Below are 13,661 nucleotides of genomic sequence, written 5' to 3'. Positions count from 1 at the left end.
TTTATTTTCACCTTTGGAAACCATTGTCGTTGATGAGTATGTTATGAACATCCCCTCATATGCCAGAAAGTGAGAATTTCCTTTAAGCGTGTAAAGATAGACCACCATGGATGAAAACCTAACTTAGTAGAAAGTTGTTTATATTATCCATGGCCAGTGCTTTTGAATTGCATGTTTTCTTTCATCACTATGTGTGATAGCTTTAAAAAAACATGTATATAAATATGCATTAACAATCACTGTGTGTGACATTTAGTTTACCTCTTTAGTGCTGTCTCTAGTTAGAAAATAACAATTAACTTTGATATTATAAATAATATTTAACAAACAAGAACTGAATTTTAGAAAGCTTGTATTTTTTATAGCCATGTATTAGGACCTGAGAAACTGACAAAACTAGACGATTTGCAGATTTCTGTGTTGTCAAGTGAATAAACACATGAAATCATGTTTATAAATACCCAGATTCATTGCAGATGTTTTTAGTGGACTCTATTTTTAGGCACTACTGGGTTGAACCACACAATATTAATTAGTACCTAGTAAATAGTAATATAAATACTTAGACTAAATGATTCCTATTATTTACAAAGTATACCATTGATTTTTGCAAATGGCTGGTATGTCAGGATGGGTTAGGTTGTGCTTTGGCAGCAAACAATTCCAAGAATAAATGTTCATTTCTGGCTCATGCTCTCTGTCCATTGCACACTGGTGGGGTGCTCAGCTCCATGTCCTCTCTGTCAGGATTGTGCTGGTGGAGGTGCCATTCCCTTGAACATTGGACAGCTTGGGAAAGAGATGTAAGATTCTCTTAAACGCGTCTTCCCGGGAGGGACAAACCTGATGCTTTCTTTTTATGGGTCAGGGCAAGTCATAAGACCCAAACTTACTTCAAGGAGGTGGGGAAGTGCCGTTCTCTTCCCAGGTGCCTGGAAGAGGAGAAGGCACAGAAATATTGTGGGGTTGCACCACTGTTTAACCACAGTTCGAAAATTTTCCAAAGTAAATGAGTGTCATGAAATTTACTACATTATCTACTTTGGTGTAGCAGTTGGGTTGTCAGTTATAATTGATAGTGATGGTTAAAACCATTTACTGTACCCCTAATTTATAGTCTAATCCCCTGGTGTTAGTACCTCTTCCCAGAAAAGTGTGCATTTAACTACACCAATAATTTTTTCTTACAGATTTTATTTATTTGAGAGAGAGAGAGAGAGGGAGAGAGAGGGAGAGAGAGAGGGAGAGAGAGAGAAGGGAGCAAACGTGTGCACATGAGCATGAGCTGAGTAAGGGGCAGAGGGAGAAGCAGGGTCCTCGCTGAGCAGGGAGCCCGCACTGGGGCTCCATCTCTGGACCCTGAAATCGTGACCTGAGCAGAAGGCAGACACTGCACCAGCTGAGCCACCCAGGCGCCCCTAATTACAACGGTGATTTATGTTTCAGTCTTGAGTTCCAAGACTGCCACGCGTGCTCTACAATGCAGGCTGGCTTGTATTTGCAAATGTTGCTTAAATCAGTTTGCTTGTTGATAGAAATAAGCTTTCCTATCTCTTATAATAATCTTGGGATTATTGGGCCACTATCCTGGCTACTGTTAATTTTTTAAAAATATTTTATTTATTCATTCATGAGAGAGACACAGAGAGACAGAGACACAGGCAGAGGGAGAAGCAGGCTCCATGCAGGGAGCCCAATATGGGACTCGATCCCTTGTCCCCAGGATCACAACCTGGGCTGAAGACGGCGCTAAACTGCTGAGCCACCCGGGCTGCCCCTGGCTACTGTTTAATTTGTAGTAATTTCATTTCTTCCTTAGTCTGTCTTTGAGTGTCACACTCATGTTTTTAATTGTAAAGTGTGTAACATAGAATTTACCATAGTGGCCACTGTTAAGCATTCAGTTCAGTAGTATTAAGTATATTCATATTGTTGTGTAACAGATCTCCAGAACTTTTTTTTAATATGGCAAAACTGAAACTCTGTACACATCAAACAACTCCCCGTTTCTCCTGCCCTCCTCACCCTTGGCAACCACCATTCTATTTTCTGTTTCTGTGAGTTTGGCTACTTTTGATACCTTATAAAAATACAGCTACACAGTTTTCTTTTTCTGACTGGCTTATTTCACTTAGTGTAATATTCTCAAGTTTCACTCATGTTATAGCATGTGACAGGATCTCCTCCTTTTTTTAAAGGTGAATGATATTCCATTGTTTGTGTGTGTCTGTGTGTGTGTATAAACCACATTTTGTTTATTCATCTATTGATGGACATTTGATTTGCTTTAACCTCTTGGCTATTGTGAATAATGCTGCAATGAATGTGAATTTGCAAATATCTCTTTGAGCTCCTACTTTCAATTCTTTTGGGTATATAAGCCAAAGTGGAATTGTTCAGGGTCACATGGCAATTTCATTTTTAATTTTCGAGGAACTTTCATACTGTTTTCTTTTTTTTTTTTTTTCTTTTTTATTTATTTATTTTTTTTTTATTGGTGTTCAATTTACTAACATACAGAATAACACCCAGTGCCCGTCACCCATTCACTCCCACCCCCCGCCCTCCTCCCCTTCTACCACCCCTAGTTCGTTTCCCAGAGTTAGCAGTCTTAACGTTCTGTCTCCCTTTCTGATATTTCCCACACATTTCTTCTCCCTTCCCTTATTTTCCCTTTCACTATTATTTATATTCCCCAAATGAATGAGAACATATAATGTTTGTCCTTCTCCGACTGACTTACTTCACTCAGCATAATACCCTCCAGTTCCATCCACGTTGAAGCAAATGGTGGGTATTTGTCATTTCTAATAGCTGAGTAATATTCCATTGTATACATAAACCACATCTTCTTTATCCATTCATCTTTCGTTGGACACCGAGGCTCCTTCCACAGTTTGGCTATCGTGGCCATTGCTGCTAGAAACATCGGGGTGCAGGTGTCCCGGCGTTTCATTGCATTTGTATCTTTGGGGTAAATCCCCAACAGTGCAATTGCTGGGTCGTAGGGCAGGTCTATTTTTAACTGTTTGAGGAACCTCCACACAGGTTTCCAGAGTGGCTGCACCAGTTCACATTCCCACCAACAGTGTAAGAGGGTTCCCTTTTCTCCGCATCCTCTCCAACATTTGTTGTTTCCTGCCTTGTTAATTTTCCCCATCCTCACTGGTGTGAGGCGGTATCTCATTGTAGTTTTGATTTGTATTTCCCTGATGGCAAGTGATGCAGAGCATTTTCTCATGTGCATGTTGGCCATGTCTATGTCTTCCTCTGTGAGATTTCTGTTCATGTCTTTTGCCCATTTCATGATTGGATTGTTTGTTTCTTTGGTGTTGAGTTTGAGAAGTTCTTTATAGATCTTGGAAACTAGCCCTTTATCTGATATGTCATTTGCAAATATCTTCTCCCATTCTGTAGGTTGTCTTTGAGTTTTGTTGACTGTATCCTTTGCTGTGCAAAAGCTTCTTATCTTGATGAAGTCCCAATAGTTCATTTTTGCTTTTGTTTCTTTTGCCTTCGTGGATGTATCTTGCAAGAAGTTACTGTGGCCGAGTTCAAAAAGGGTGTTGCCTGTGTTCTCCTCTAGGATTTTGATGGAATCTTGTCTCACATTTAGATCTTTCATCCATTTTGAGTTTATCTTTGTGTATGGTGAAAGAGAGTGGTCTAGTTTCATTCTTCTGCATGTGGATGTCCCAATTTTCCCAGCACCATTTATTGAAGAGACTGTCTTTCTTCCAATGGATAGTCTTTCCTCCTTTATCGAATATTAGTTGCCCATAAAGTTCAGGGTCCACTTCTGGATTCTCTATTCTGTTCCACTGATCTATGTGTCTGTTTTTGTGCCAGTACCACACTGTCTTGATGACCACGGCTTTGTAGTACAACCTGAAATCTGGCATTGTGATGCCCCCAGATATGGTTTTCTTTTTTAAAATTCCCCTGGCTATTCGGGGTCTTTTCTGATTCCACACAAATCTTAAAATAATTTGTTCTAACTCTCTGAAGAAAGTCCATGGTATTTTGATAGGGATTGCATTAAACGTGTATATTGCCCTGGGTAACATTGACATTTTCACAATATTAATTCTGCCAATCCATGAGCATGGAATATTTTTCCATCTCTTTGTGTCTTCCTCAATTTCTTTCAGAAGTGTTCTATAGTTTTGAGGGTATAGATCCTTTACATCTTTGGTTAGGTTCATTCCTAGGTATCTTATGCTTTTGGGTGCAATTGTAAATGGGATTGACTCCTTCATTTCTCTTTCTTCAGTCTCATTGTTAGTGTATAGAAATGCCACTGACTTCTGGGCATTGATTTTGTATCCTGTCATGCTACCGAATTGCTGTATGAGTTCTAGCAATCTTGGGGTGGAGACTTTTGGGTTTTCTATGTAGAGTATCATGTCATCGGCGAAGAGGGAGAGTTTGACTTCTTCTTTGCCAATTTGAATGCCTTTAATGTCTTTTTGTTGTCTGATTGCTGAGGCTAGGACTTCCAGTACTATGTTGAACAGCAGTGGTGAGAGTGGACATCCCTGTCTTGTTCCTGATCTTAGGGGAAAGGCTCCCAGTGCTTCCCCATTGAGAATGATATTTGCTGTGGGCTTTTCATAGATGGCTTTTAAGATGTCGAGGAATGTTCCCTCTATCCCTACACTCTGAAGAGTTTTGATCAGGAATGGATGCTGTATTTTGTCAAATGCTTTCTCTGCATCCAATGAGAGGATCATATGGTTCTTGGTTTTTCTCTTGCTGATATGATGAATCACATTGATTGTTTTACGGGTGTTGAACCAGCCTTGTGTCCCAGGGATAAATCCTACTTGGTCATGGTGAATCATTTTCTTAATGTACTCTTGGATCCTATTGGCCAGTATCTTGTTGAGAATTTTTGCATCCATGTTCATCAGGGATATTGGTCTGTAATTCTCCTTTTTGGCGGGGTCTTTGTCTGGCTTTGGAATTAAGGTGATGCTGGCTTCATAGAACGAATTTGGAAGTACTCCATCTCTTTCTATCTTTCCAAACAGCTTTAGGAGAATAGGTATGATTTCTTCTTTAAACGTTTGATAAAATTCTCCTGGGAAGTCATCTGGCCCTGGACTCTTGTGTCTTGGGAGGTTTTTGATGACTGCTTCAATTTCCTCCCTGGTTATTGGCCTGTTCAGGTTTTCTATTTCTTCCTGTTCCAGTTTTGGTAGTTTGTGGCTTTCCAGGAATGCGTCCATTTCTTCTAGATTGCCTAATTTATTGGCGTATAGCTGTTCATAATATGTTTTTAAAATCGTTTGTATTTCCTTGGTGTTGGTAGTGATCTCTCCTTTCTCATTCATGATTTTATTAATTTGAGTCTTCTCTCTCTTCTTTTTTATAAGGCTGGCTAATGGTTTATCTATCTTATTAATTCTTTCAAAGAACCAACTCCTGGTTCTGTTGATCTGTTCCACAGTTCTTCTGGTCTCGATTTCGTTGAGTTCTGCTCGAATCTTTATTAGCTCCCTTCTTCTCTTGGGTGTAGGATCTATTTGCTGTTTTTTCTCTAGCTCCTTTACGTGTAAGGTTAGCTTTTGTATTTGAGTTCTTTCCAGTTTTTGAATGGATGCTTGTATTGCGATGTATTTCCCCCTTAGGACTGCTTTTGCTGCATCCCAAAGAATTTGAACGGTTGTATCTTCATTCTCATTAGTTTCCATGAATCTTTTTAATTCTTCCTTAATTTCCTGGTTGACCCTTTTATCTTTTAGCAGGATGGTCCTTAACCTCCACGTGTTTGAGGTCCTTCCAAACTTCTTGTTGTGATTTAGTTCTAATTTCATGGCATTATGGTCCGAGAATATGCAGGGGACAATCCCAATCTTTTGGTATCAGTTCAGACCCGATTTGTGACCCAATATGTGGTCTATTCTGGAGAAAGTTCCATGTGCGCTTGAGAAGAATGTGTATTCAGTTGAGTTTGGATGTAAAGTTCTGTAGATATCTGTGAAATCCATCTGGTCCAATGTATCATTTAAAGCTCTCGTTTCTTTGGAGATGTTGTGCTTAGAAGACCTATCGAGTATAGAAAGAGCTAGATTGAAGTCACCAAGTATAAGTGTATTATTATCTAAGTATTTCTTCACTTTGGTTAATAATTGATTTATATATTTGGCAGCTCCCACATTCGGAGCATATATATTGAGGATTGTTAAGTCCTCTTGTTGGATAGATCCTTTAAGTATGATATAGTGTCCCTCTTCATCTCTCACTACAGTCTTTGGGGTAAATTTTAGTTTATCTGATATAAGGATGGCTACCCCTGCTTTCTTTTGAGGACCATTCGAATGGTAAATGGTTCTCCAACCTTTTATTTTCAGGCTGTAGGTGTCCTTCTGTCTAAAATGAGTCTCTTGTAGACAGCAAATAGATGGGTCCTGCTTTTTTATCCAGTCTGAAACCCTGCGCCTTTTGATGGGGTCATTAAGCCCGTTCACATTCAGAGTTACTATTGAGAGATATGAGTTTAGTGTCATCATGATATCTATTCAGTCTTTGTTTTTGTGGACTGTTCCACTGAACTTCTTCTTAAAGGGGAATTTTAAGAGTCCCCCTTAAAATTTCTTGCAGAGCTGGTTTGGAGGTCACATATTCTTTTAGTTGCTGCCTGTCTTGGAAGCTCTTTATCTCTCCTTCCATTTTGAATGAGAGCCTTGCCGGATAAAGTATTCTTGGTTGCATGTTCTTCTCATTTAGGACCCTGAATATATCCTGCCAGCCCTTTCTGGCCTGCCAGGTCTCTGTGGAGAGGTCTGCTGTTACCCTAATACTCCTCCCCATAAAAGTCAGGGATTTCTTGTCTCTTGCTGCTTTAAGGATCTTCTCTTTATCTTTGGAATTTGCAAGCTTCACAATTAAATGTCGAGGTGTTGAACGGTTTTTATTGATTTTAGGGGGGGATCTCTCTATTTCCTGGATCTGAATGCCTGTTTCCCTTCCCAGATTAGGAAAGTTTTCAGCTAGAATTTGTTCAAATACATATTCTGGCCCTCTGTCCCTTTCGGCGCCCTCGGGAACCCCAATTAAACGTAGGTTTTTCTTCCTCAGGCTGTCGTTTATTTCCCTTAATCTATCTTCATGGTCTTTTAATTGTTTGTCTCTTTTTTCCTCAGTTTCCCTCTTTGCTATCAACTTGTCTTCTATGTCACTCACTCGTTCTTCCACCTCGTTAACCCTCGTCGTTAGGACTTCTAGTTTGGATTGCATCTCATTCAATTGATTTTTAATTTCTGCCTGATTAGCTCTAAATTCTGCAGTCATGAAGTCTCTTGAGTCCTTTATACTTTTTTCTAGAGCCACCAGTAGCTGTATAATAGTGCTTCTGAATTGGCTTTCTGACATTGAATTGTAATCCAGATTTTGTAACTCTGTGGGAGAGAGGACTGTTTCTGATTCTTTCTTTTGAGGTGAGGTTTTCCTTCTAGTCATTTTGCTCAGTGCAGAGTGGCCAAAAGCAAGTTGTATTGGGAAAAAGAGAAAAAGAGAGGAGAGAAAGAAGGAAAGAAAAGAGAAAGAGAAAAAAAAAGGGAAGAAAAAGAAAAAAAAACGAAAAAAAAAAAAAGAAGAGAAAGAAAAAGAAAGGAGAAAAAAAGGGGGTGGGGGAAGGAAACAAATCAAAAAGCAAAACAAAACAAAAACAAAAACAAAAACAAAAAAAGAACCACCGGGGAGTATCTTCTGATTCTGTGTTCTTTAAGTCCCTTGGCTTCTCCTGGAAGTTGTCCGTCTAGCTGGTGTTCTGGGGGAGGGGCCTGTTGTGCTGATTTTCAGGTGTTAGCAGTTGGGGGAGCTGCTGTGCCCCTGCCCGGTGCAGGGCTCAGTGGGGGTTGTTTACCCCGTGAGGCCGCAGGAGGAACAGCCCCAGTGGCGGGGCAGCTCTGGAAACCTGGATTCAGCCCCCGCAGGAACTCCGGAGCTCTCCGTCTGCAGGGCCTGGAGGCTCCGGGGCGGGGCCGCTGATGTGCTCAGCTGGGGCAGGAGCCTCATTGCTGTCCTGGGCCCTCCCGGCCTCTGCCTGTCCCGGGGGAGGCCGGATCCTGGGCTGTGTCCCGGCGCCCTGTGCTCCAGAGCCTGCGCTGTTGGATTCGAGCTCCCGGGCCGCGCAGCCCCCTCCGCGGAGCTGCTGCCCAAGCCCCTCCGAGCTGCTCCTGGAACCGCGCAGCCCCCTCTGCACGGAGCCTCTTCCTCTGCCCGAGCCCCTCCGAGCTGCTCCCGGGGCCGCGCAGCCCCCTCCGCGGAGCCGCCGCCAGAGCCCCTCCGAGCTGCTCCGGGACCCGCCGGGTCCCGCCGTGCGCGCTGCAGCCCTTAGGGAGCTCGGCGCACTCTCCCGGGGCGCAGGTGCCTGTTAGTGTCCCCGGGAGCCCGAGGGCATCCCCGCCCTCCTAGGTCCTGCTCCACCTCCCTGCGAGCCCCTTTCCGCCCGGGAAGGTCAGTGCAGCTCCTGCTCCTCCGGGACGGGGCTCTCCTGTCCTGGGGACACTCGCCCCGGCCTCAGCCTGGCTCCTCTTGGGCCCCTCCCCCTTGGAGGCCTTTGTTTCTTTATTTCTTTTTCCCCGTCTTCCTACCTTGATAGAAGCGCGAACTCTTCTCACTGTAGCATTCCAGCTGGTCTCTCTTTAAATCTCAGGCCGAATTCATAGATTTTCAGGATAATTTGAAGGTTTTCTAGGTAGTTTGGTGGAGACAGGTGATTTGGAGACCCTACTCTTCCGCCATCTTGCTCCTCCCCCCTCATACTGTTTTCCATAGTGGCTGGACCACTGTAGATTCTCACCAACAGGGCACAAAGTTCCAGTTTCTTTACATTATTGCCAGCAGTTGTTATTTTTTGTGTTTTGTTTTGTTTTTAGATAGTGGCTATAAGGTGATACCTCTTTGTAATTTTATTTGTACTTTCTTTAATGATTAATGATATTGAACGTCTTTTCATGTGCTCATTGGAGAAATGTCTGTTCAAGTTCTTTGCTCATGTATTTTTGTTGAGTTGTAGGAGCTCTTTACATATTCTGGATATTAACCCCTTATCAGATATATGATATGCAAATATTTTCTTCCATTCTGTAGGTTATCTTTTCACTCTGTTGATTGCTTACTTTGTTTCCCAGAAGTTTTCAAAGATTTTATGTAGTCCTATTTATTTTTATTTGTTGCCTCTGCTTTTGGTTTCATATCCAAGAAATCATTCCCAAATTCAATGTCTTGAAGCTTACATGTGAGCAGGGAAACCTGTTTTCTTGTTAAGAGTTTTACAGGTCTTATTTCATGTTAATTTTTGTATACAGTATATGGTAAGGATCCAACATAACTCTTTTGCATGTGAATATTCAGTTTTGCCAACACCACTTGTTGAAGTGATTGTCCTTTCCCTATTGAGTAGTTCTGGCACCTTGGTTGAAGATCATTCATCCTGAGAGTGTTTTTTTATTTTTATTTTTATTTTTTTATGATAGTCACACACAGAGAGAGAGAGAGAGAGAGAGAAGCAGAGACACAGGCAGAGGGAGAAGCAGGCTCCATGCACCGGGAGCCCGACGTGGGATTCGATCCCGGGTCTCCAGGATCGCACCCTGGGCCAAAGGCAGGCACCAAACCACTGCGCCACCCAGGGATCCCCCTGAGAGTGTTTTTGAGATTATATGCCAGAGAGTATTTTTCCTGGGTTCTCTATTCTGTTTCGTTGGTCTGTATGTCTGTCTTTATGCCAGTCTATCTGTGTTTTGATTACTGAAGCTTCATAATATGATTTGATATCAGGAACTGTGAAGTCTCAAACTTTTTTCTTCTTTTTCAATATTGTTTTGGGTTTTCAGAGTTTCTTGAGATCCCATTTTAGGGCAGTTTTTCTGTTTCTGCCAAAAATAGGATTTTTGATAAGAGTTATAATGAATCTGTTGATTGCTTTGGGTGCAATGGACATTTTAACAATTTTATTTGCATCTTTAATTTTTTTCAGCAGTGTTTTGCAGTTTTTCACTCTATGGGTCTTTTACTTTGTTAGTTGAGTTTATTCTTAAGTCTCTTATTCTTTTTGACACTTTTGTCAATGCGATTGTTTTCTTATTGTCCTTTTGTTTGTGGTTTGTGTTTGAAAACTCAGTTATTTTATTTTGTGGTGATTTTGTATCCTGCAAGTTTGCTGAATTTGTTTAGTAGTCTAATAATTTGGGTGTGTGTGTATGTGTAATCTTTTGGGCTTTGTGCATATAAGATCATGTAGTGTCACCTGTGAGCAGAGATAACTTCTTCTTTCCTAATTTATTTCTTGCCAAATTGCAAAGAAATTTTTACTTCTAGTGCTCTCTTGAATAGCGGTAGTGAGGGTGAACATCAATACTTTGTTCATCTTCGAGGAAAAGCTTTCAGTCTTTGAGCATGGAGTATGATGTTAGCTGTGAACTTTTTATATATGGCCTTTATATATTGAGATAGTTTCCTTCTATTGCTAGTTTATTGCTTTAATTGTGAAAGGTATTTAATTAGTCAAATGGATTGAGATGATCATGTGGTTTTGTTCTTCATTCAGATAACATGATATATCACATTTTGTATGATGAACCATCCTTACATCCGTAGGATAAATTCAACTTGGTAATGGTGTGTAATCCTTTAAATGTGCCATTCAACTCAGTTTGCTAGTATTTTAAAAGGATTTTAAAATTACTGTTCTTCAGGCATATTGGTCTATAGTTTTCTTGTAGTATCTTGTTTTGCTTTGCTATCAGAGGAATGTTGGCCTCAGAATGAGCTTGGAAGTATTCCTTGCTCTTCAAATTTGGGGAAGAATTTGATGAGTTTTGGTGTTAATTCTCTACATGGTTAGTAGAATGCTCTCATGAAGTCATGTGGCCCTGGGCTTTAATATGCTGGAGGTTTTTGATTACTGTTTCATATCCTTATTGGATATTGGTCTGTTCAGATTTTAAATTTAAGCCATTGACTTTGTAGGTTGTTTATTTCTAGGGATTTATCCATTCTACGTTATCAAACTTATTGGTGTATGGTTGTTAAGAGTCTATTATGGTCCTTTTAATTTCTGTGACATCAGTTGTTATGTCTCCTTTTCATTTCTGATTTTAGTTATTTGAGTCATCTTTTATTCTTAGCCTAGCTAAGGGTTTATTAATTTTGTTGATCTTTTGAAAACAACTTTTGTTTCATTAATTTTTTCTGTTATATCTTTGCTCTAATAATTTCCTTTCTTTGCTAACATTGTTCTTTTTGTAGTTCCTTGAGTTATAAAGTTGGGTTACTGATTTTAGATTTCTCTCTCTCTCTCTTTTTTTTAAATGTAAGTGTTTATAGCTATAAACCTCACTCTTAGCACTGCTTTCGTTATATAAGATTTGATACATTGTGTTTTCATTTTTATTTGCCTGAAGATATTTTCTAATTTCCCTTGTGATTTATTCTTTGGCTCACTGGTTGTTTAAATCTGTGTTGCTTAATTTCCACATATTTGTGGATTTTTATTTTTCCTTCTGTTTTTCATTTCTGGTTTCATTCCATTGAGGTCAGAAAAGATACTTGGTGTGAGTTCAGACTTCTTAAATTTGTTAAGACTTGTTTTGTGGTCTAACATGTGGTCTGTCCTGGAAAATGTTCTGTGTGTGCTTGAGAAAAATGTGCATTTTCTTGTTGTTGCATAGAGTCCTCCATGTATGATTGTTTGGTGCATTTAGTCTACAGTATTGTTCAAGTCCTCTGTTATCTCATTGATTTTTGTTTGGTGGTTCTTTCTTTTGAATGAATGACATTGAAGTCTTCTCTTACTGTGTTGATGCCAGTGTTTGCTTCAAAAATTTAGGAGTTCTGATGTCAGGTGTTTACATATTTATAATTGTCAAAGCTTCTTGGTGAATTGACCCTTTTATCATTATATAATGTCCTATTTTGTGTTTTGTTAGTTTTTGACTTCATCTCTTTTGTCTATTAGTATGGCCACCCTGCTCTCTTTTGGTTAACATTTTCATGGGATATCTTTTTTCCATCTTTTCATTTTCAGCTTATGTGTATCATTAGATCTAAAGTTTGTATCTAGTAGACAGCATGTGGTTGGTCTTTTTTTTTTTTTGTATGTTTTTTTATTGGAGTTTGATTTGCCTATATATATATATATATATATATATATATATATGGCATAACACCCAGTGCTCATGCCATCAAGTGCCCCCCTTAGTGCCTGTCACCCAGTAATCCCACCCTCCCGCCCAACCTGCCTTTCTACCACCCCTTGTTCGTTTCCCAGAGTTAGGTGTCTCCCATGTCCTGTACCCTCACTGATATTTCCCACTCATTTTCTCTCCTTTCCCCTTTATTCCCTTTCACTATTTTTTATATTCCCCAAATGAATGAGACTTGTTTTTTTAAATCCATTCAGCCACTCTGTCTTTTGATTAGAGAGTTTAATCCATTTACATTTAAAGTAATTACTGATAGCGACGCCTGGGTGGCTCAGCGGTTGAGCATCTGCCTTTGGCTCAGGGCATGATCCTGGAGTTCTGGGATCGAGTCCCACATTAGGCTTCCTGCGAGGAGTCTGCTTCTCCCTCTGCCTATGTCTCTGCCTCTCTGTGTCTCTCCTGAATAAATAAATAAAATCTTTAAGAAAAAGTAATTACTGATAAGGATGGTATTTTATTCCCATTTTCTTAATTGTTTTCTGTATGTCTTGTAAGTTTTTTGTCCCTCTTTTCTTTTACTACTGCCTTTTCTTTGTGTTTTAGTGAGTTTTTTTTGGACACATGCCCTTTTAATTACCTTTTGTGTATTTTCTACAGTTTTTTTTTTTTTGTGGTTTCTCTGGGTATTACATAAAATATCTTCATGATTTCAGTTTATTTTAACCTGATGGCTTTAGTTGCATACAAAAACTCTACTCCTTTATGTCTCTGTCCCTCCACCTTCCCTGCTTTGTTAGTGATGTCACAAATTGTGCCTTTTCATATTGTGTGTCTGTTAACATAGATTTATACTTTAATGCTTTTTCCTTTTAAATCCTATAAAAGAATGAAAAATGATTTATGCACCAACGTTAGGGTTCTGTTTTTGGCCTAAGTATTTACCTTTACTGGAGAGCTTTATATTTTCTATGGTTTTGTGTTGTCTAGGGTCCTTTGTTTCATCTCCAAGGGCAATCCTTTAGTATTTTTTGTGTGGCATGTCCAGTGGTGATTGACTCCATCAGCTTTTATCTGGCTGGGAAAGTCTTAATGTCTTCATCTTTATTTTTTTTATTTTATTATTATTTTTTTTATAGTTTTGCCTGTTTTTTTTAATTTTATTTTAATTTTTTTTTTATTTATGATAGTCACAGAGAGAGAGAGAGAGAGAGAGAGAGAGAGGCAGAGACATAGGCCGAGGGAGAAGCAGGCTCCATGCACCGGGAACCCGATGTGGGATTCGATCCCGCGTCTCCAGGATCGCGCCCTGGGCCAAAGGCAGGCGCCAAACCGCTGCGCCACCCAGGGATCCCTGTCTTCATCTTTAAAGGATGACTTTATAGATACAGTATTCTTGGTAGTTCTTTTCTTTCAGCATATTGAATATACCATACTGCTGCCCTCTGACCTGCAAAATATCTGCAGAGACATTGGCTTTGAATCAACAGAGGTTCTCATTTACATGAG

At 39.9% G+C, this 13,661-nt stretch overlaps 1 protein-coding gene across 14 annotated transcripts in view; it reads left to right on the top strand.

Moving 5' to 3' along the window:
* Positions 1–13,661, top strand: part of LOC140629411 (outer dynein arm-docking complex subunit 2-like) — a 272,107-nt gene that overhangs the window by 20,688 nt on the left and 237,758 nt on the right. The window lies entirely within an intron of this gene.

The sequence above is a fragment of the Canis lupus genome (assembly GCF_048164855.1).
Source record: "Canis lupus baileyi chromosome 5 unlocalized genomic scaffold, mCanLup2.hap1 SUPER_5_unloc_3, whole genome shotgun sequence".
NCBI lineage: Eukaryota > Metazoa > Chordata > Mammalia > Carnivora > Canidae > Canis > Canis lupus.
Note: the sequence above shows the minus strand (reverse complement) of the source record. Positions and strands in the feature narration are given on the sequence as shown.